Below are 6,265 nucleotides of genomic sequence, written 5' to 3'. Positions count from 1 at the left end.
GGAAGGATGTTCTTATTGTTTAAATTTTATTTTTCCTTCATTATAATTGATTCTATGGATTGCTAATTTCTTACCTAGGGCTGAGATGAAGCCCCTAATTTGAATAACTCTTGTATGTGTTGAATTCATCTAATTTAATTGATTTGTTTCTTTCTCTAGTATGCTTAACTGAAATTTCTGTACTTCTCCATTCTATGAGTTTAACCAATGTCTAGATGTGGATATTATTTGGAATCTTATTCTAGATGCTTGTGTCTGACCATGAACAGGTTTCCTATAGAGAAAGAAATAGGAATTACTTCTCTTCATGCCTAACTATGGATGGAAAGATGTGATCCTTATGCTTTAAGAGATTATACATTCTGTGTGCCCGACCAAGGACATAGAGTGTGCTTTATTTATAAATATATATATATCAATCTGAATTAGGGTGAATCAACAAGTAAAACAAGGGTCAGGATAATTAGGGGTGGATTCGAAAGTCCTAGTCCTCTCCTTGATTGAATTTTCCTTATTGCTCTCGGTTATTTTTCATAGATTTGTGATACTTTACTTAATAGTTCACTAAACCCTTCGTTGGATTAGTTAAGAAGAGTTATAAATTTCGAATTGTAACAACCAGTCCTCGTGGGAATGATCTCGTAATACGTACCATATCTACATCTGATTCGTATCTGATTCGTATACTTGCAAGTTTAAAATCATTTAAATTAGGTTGGTTTAAATAAAACATCAAGTTTTTGGCACTGTTGCCGGGGACTGTTTCGGTCCAAATTGGATTTAGGATTCTTTCTTATCATAATTCATAGCCTTAGGATTTTTCTAGCATTATTTTAGGAAATTTAATTTATTTTTATTTTTATTTTGTTTACTGGAATTGAGGAAGGAAGCTGCAAAATAAAATTGTCTTCAAAAGGAGGAGCTCCCAAATCTTCGGTCATCAATCATCTCCTTTTCCGGGTTCTTTCTTCCAATTCTTGTTTGTATAGTTTCATCTTGTTTTTAGGAATTCTTAATTTTTAGCTCTAGTTTTATTTCTCTTAGGTTGCATCTTAGTTTAGCTTTCTTTCCTACATTGCAATAACTTAGTTTATGCTAGGACATAGGTCTCTGAACATAGAACTAGCACCTTTTGATCCTGAAATAGAAAGAACATTTCGTAAAAGATTTAGAAACATTCTATTTGAAATGGCGGACGAGAATAGAATTAAAGCTCTTAAAGATTATTTAGCTCCTGTCCAATTTAATGCACCTTCATGCATAGTGTTGCCAGCCACCACGGCAGCACACTTTGAACTTAAACCTAGAGTCATACAATTGTTGCCCTCCTTCTATGGTTTAGATAAGGAAGATCCATATCATCATGTGAAAGAATTCCTAGACATTTGCTCTACCTTTAGGTTCCAAAACTTTTTAGATGATTCAATCCGTTTGTACCTTTTTCCTTTTTCTTTGAAGGATAAAGCGAAAGCATGGTTGAATTCTCTGGAAGTTAGGTCTATCACTACATGGGACCAACTATCTAAGAAGTTCTTAAACAATTTCTTCCCTGTTCACAAAACTAATGCTCTCCGTAGAGAAATTACTAATTTCACACAAAAAGAGGGTGAGCACTTTCATGAATGTTTGGAAAGATGGAAGGACTTGCTTATTAAGTGTCCACACCATGGTTTTGAGAAGTGGCAAGAGGTTCAATACTTCTATGACGGTTTGACACCCCAAAACCGTCGCATGGTTGATGCCACCAATGGAGGGTCATTCATGACTAAAAGTGATGTCGAAGCGTGGAATTTCTTTGAAACCTTGTGTGAAAACTCCCAGCAATGCGACTATTCAAATAGAGGTGAAAGAAGTCTTCAACCATAGAAGAAAGGTGGTATGTATGAGATAGGAGTCATGCCAGATCTTTATGCCAAGATTGATAGCCTGACAAAGAAAGTTGATGCTTTGATGTTGAATAATGGACCTCCACAAACAACTCAAATCGAGTCATGTGCCATATGTTCCAGTCCTACCCATCCTACACAATCTTGTTCATCTGGTGCAGTATTTCCAGAATTTCTCTCTGAACAAGTGCATGCTATGAACACCTTTCGGAGACCTGGGAATGATCCTTACTCAGACACCTACAACCCAGGGTGGGCTAGACATCCAAATTTTTCTTAGGCAAAAGGACCACAACAAGGAGGACCATCTGGAAATCCTCCTATGCAACCTTACCCACAAGTTGGTAGTCAACAGCTTCAAAAGTTTCCGTAATATCAACAACTTCCCGCACAATCAAGGAAACCATCTCTTGAAGATACACTCAATCTGTTTATGCAGAGTTCTCTTCAATTTTAAAAAGACACCCAACAAACTTTATAAGCTAACCAACAAAGCTTACATGCAAATGCGCAATCTATTGCCAAGCTGGAAGTACAGTTGGGTCAACTTGCTGCCACATTGAGTGAGAGAGAGAAAGGCAAGTTTCCTAGCCAACCTGTGGCAAATCTAAAAGGACAGTATGAGATTGGCTCTAATTCAAACCAAGAACAATATCATGAGCAAGCCAAATCAATCATTACCCTTAGGTCCGGTAAACAGATCAAGAACAAAGTAGAGATGCCTAGGGAAGAATCAAATTTCAAATCAAAAGATCAAAATGAAGCGGAGAGACATACTAATGCATTGAAAGCCCAAAAGCACTCTGACTCTCCAGGTACCACTCATGTGCCATCCTATGTGCCTAAAGCACCTTTTCCTCAACGTTTGGCACCATTTAAGAAAGGAAACAACTTTAATGAGATATTGGACATGTTTAAGCAAGTGCAAATTAACATTCCATTGCTTGATGCTATCAAGCAAGTCCCTGCTTACGCTAAGTTTCTTAAAGATTTATGCACTCAAAAACGTAAGATGAATGTTCATAAGGTCTTCCTTGCAGAGCAACTCAGCTCCATGATTCAAAACAACAACCCTCTTAAATTTAGGGATCCAGGATGTAAGACCCGTGTCCTAATCCGTACTGTTCCGTTAGCTTCCGCGGTCCTTCCGGTCAAATTCCGGCAACCTTCGCACCGTATTCGGTGTTTGCGCACGATCCTAAGCCAGGTCCCGCACACCGACGTCGGCTCGATCCGAAACTTATGTCTTAGTAATCGCGTCGTCGCCGCGGTTCCAACGCCGTGACTTGCGCACCAAACCGATACCCAGATAAGAAGATGCCGATCAGCGTTTATTCTGAAGAAACACAGCGCGTTGCGGATTTCGAGGGAATCTCTACACAATTAGTCCTACTAATTAACCATAAATGCAACCATACCTCAAAGTACTTCACCCATTCCCTCTTTTTCCAAAAGTCCACCATCTTTCCACCTCACCATTCCTTTTTTTCTCATTTTCAACCTCAACCATCCCTCTTCTCCACCAATTTCAAACTAAACCATACCCCTCATCACTCCTTTCTTACAACCATCACTCCACCCATCCCTCCACCCATTATTTCTATCTCTCCCTCTCATTCTCTAGCAACTTTTCCAAATCCCATGAGAAATTTCACTCATCCAACACTCCCTCTCAACTTCAAGTGTGGCCCACCCTCTCATCTCCAATCTCAACCATTCATCTTTCATCAACCTCCATTAAAAGTGAAGGTAAGGAGCTAAGGAGTCCAAGGGAGCAAGGAGAAGGAAGATAAGGTGGGTGATTTTTCCATTAATTTAAATTTTAGGGCCCACTTGTTGGTGGGACCCATTTGGATGTATGTGATTTAATCAAGAGGGCCCATAGTGGCGGGGTTCCTCTATCTCACCGCGTATCTCTCTTTCTATCTCTCTCTCATTCTTTCTTTGTAATGGTGTGGATCCCACCGATATGTGTTACATCTCCCCCGTCCATGTACATCAGACGGTGTGGCCCACTTTATTATAGGTGATGATCCGCACCCTCCACTGTTGGGATGGGTCCAATGCATCTTTTTATATGTATATATATATATATATATGTATGTTATATTTTATATAATAGATGTATATAATATATAATATAATATGTATTTATATATATATACAATATAAGATAAATATTATATGTATATGTATATATATATATTGGTGGGCCACATCCACATGGGACCCACCACAATTTTGTGAATATATAAACCGTCCAGCGTCCCTGGACGCTTGACGTTGCAACAGTGGACTTTATAAATTAAAAAAAAAAAAAGGAAGGGAGATGTGGCCCACTCATGCAGGCCCCACCTTGATGTTTTTATACAATCCAAACCGTCCATTCTCTTCCTCAGGTCACTTAAGGCGTTGAACCGAAAAATGAGATTGATTTGGTTTTCTGGCGGGCCGTGATATAGGAAACAGTGTTCCTACCTTCGGTTTACTCCCTAAGGCTCCTACATATCAAAAATAGCCCGATATTGGACTCTATGGGCTTGTATCAAGCCATAGGGACCCATGGCTGGAGTGGATCTTGCGGATGTGGGCCCCGTCTATGAAAATCCGCAGAAAATCAATTTTTCAAAAAAAAAAACAAAAGAGAGACAAGGGTGGCAGCAGCGCTGACGCTGCTGCTGCCATCACGCCAACCGCGGGCGGACGGACGGACGGTCGGGCTGGGCTCACTGCCCAGCTGTGGGCCCCACGTTGACGCGTTTAGGCCATCCAAACCGTGCATTTGTTGGGTTCCCACAGTTCCGCCGTCCACCCTAAAAGTTAGCTGTATATGGAACTTCAGTGGGCCACATCATTTAAAATCATGTGAAGACATGCCAAAACATATAAAATCGTTTGGCGGGGCCTACCTGAGTTTGGATGGTTCTGAAACTTGAACTGGACCGTTAGCCAGATGGGACCCACATAATGGACGGGCTGGATTCGTGAACCACACTTCGGTGGGCCCCACATCCACCGTCCACATGACCCCAAAAATATATATATATATATATATATATATATATATATATATATATTTATATATTTATATATTACAGTGGGCTCCCTGCCCACGTAACCTGTCAACAGGTTAGATGACAATAAACATTACGGTGGGCCCCTTCACCACGTGGCCCTGTGGATAGGTTGCATGAAAAATAAACAGTTCAGTGGGCCCTTGGTCCACACGACCCCATCAACCGGTTGTATGAAAAATAAATATTACAGTGGGCCTATCCAGGCCCACGTGACCTTATGAATAGATTGGATGACAAATAAAAACTACTGTGGGCTCTACCCTGGTCCACATAACCTTATGAACAGTTGGATGGAAAATAAACATTATAATGGGTTCTAAGATGGATGGAAAATAAACATTTGTTGGGCCCTAAGTTGGGTGGAAAATAAACATTATGTTGGGCCCGAAGTTGGGTAGAAAATAAACATGATATTGGGCCTTAGGTTGGGTGGAGAATAAGCGTTATGGTGAGTCCTACTTAGAACCCACCTACGTATGTATTATAAACCACGCCCTCTGTTAGTGTGAGCTCCATCATGATGTATGTGTTTCATCCAACTGTCCAACTGTGTTAGAGATAATTTAAAGCCCATTGTGGAGGCCCACGGGTCAAGGCCCATTTTATGAGGCCCATTGTGATATATGTAAGGCCCATGTGACTAGGCCCACGTGGATGCATTGGTGGCCGTCAATGAAGCCTACCTTGATATATGTTTACGAGACCCATGCATGAGGCCTATTTGATTTAGAGGCCCAATGGGATGTGCATGAGGCCCATACCATGATTTATGTGTCGACTCTTATAGCGGCAGTACCTTGGGAGCAATGATGGTTTGATGTCCACATTGTAAGGTTAATGTTGGTTAAATGTTCGCATTACGATCCTCCCTAAGGCCCATTAATAGGCCCATGTCTATAGTATATTAGCTGTTTGGGCTCATCTTCATGTTGATCAGAGCCCATCACCACATAACATGTTTAGTATAGATGCATGATTCATGATCATTCGCACCATATGTATGCCTGATGTGAGGAATGACCGATCATAGCATATACCTTTGGATAGACTGTTTATGGGCTCCCTGATAGGCGGAGTTGCCTCATATAAGTGCATGGTATATACAGGGCTGTTGCATGACTGATGGTATGATTCATGCACTTGCATTTGTGTGATTGTAGTTACTGTATGCCCTAGCGACATCAGGGCCATAGCCTCCACAGATACATCGTGGATGGCAGGATTGGAGACCGAAAATATTTGGTTCTAGCATACGGGCACCATAGATGTCCCTGGGTGAAAATCCCTAAACCCGATGGTACC

At 40.8% G+C, this 6,265-nt stretch overlaps 1 non-coding gene across 1 annotated transcript; it reads right to left on the bottom strand.

Annotated features, from left to right (window-relative positions):
• Positions 1-1,566: 1,566 nt before the first annotated feature.
• Positions 1,567-1,673, bottom strand: LOC131257067 (small nucleolar RNA R71). Its single transcript, XR_009177089.1, has one exon. It is a non-coding gene; the product is annotated as a small nucleolar RNA R71 (small nucleolar RNA).
• Between the last annotated feature and the right edge of the window lie 4,592 nt (positions 1,674-6,265).

This window comes from Magnolia sinica, chromosome 9 (genome assembly GCF_029962835.1).
Source record: "Magnolia sinica isolate HGM2019 chromosome 9, MsV1, whole genome shotgun sequence".
NCBI classification, from domain to species: Eukaryota; Viridiplantae; Streptophyta; class Magnoliopsida; order Magnoliales; family Magnoliaceae; genus Magnolia; species Magnolia sinica.
The sequence above is the reverse complement of the archived record's forward strand: the minus strand, read 5'-3'. Positions and strand labels throughout refer to the sequence as shown.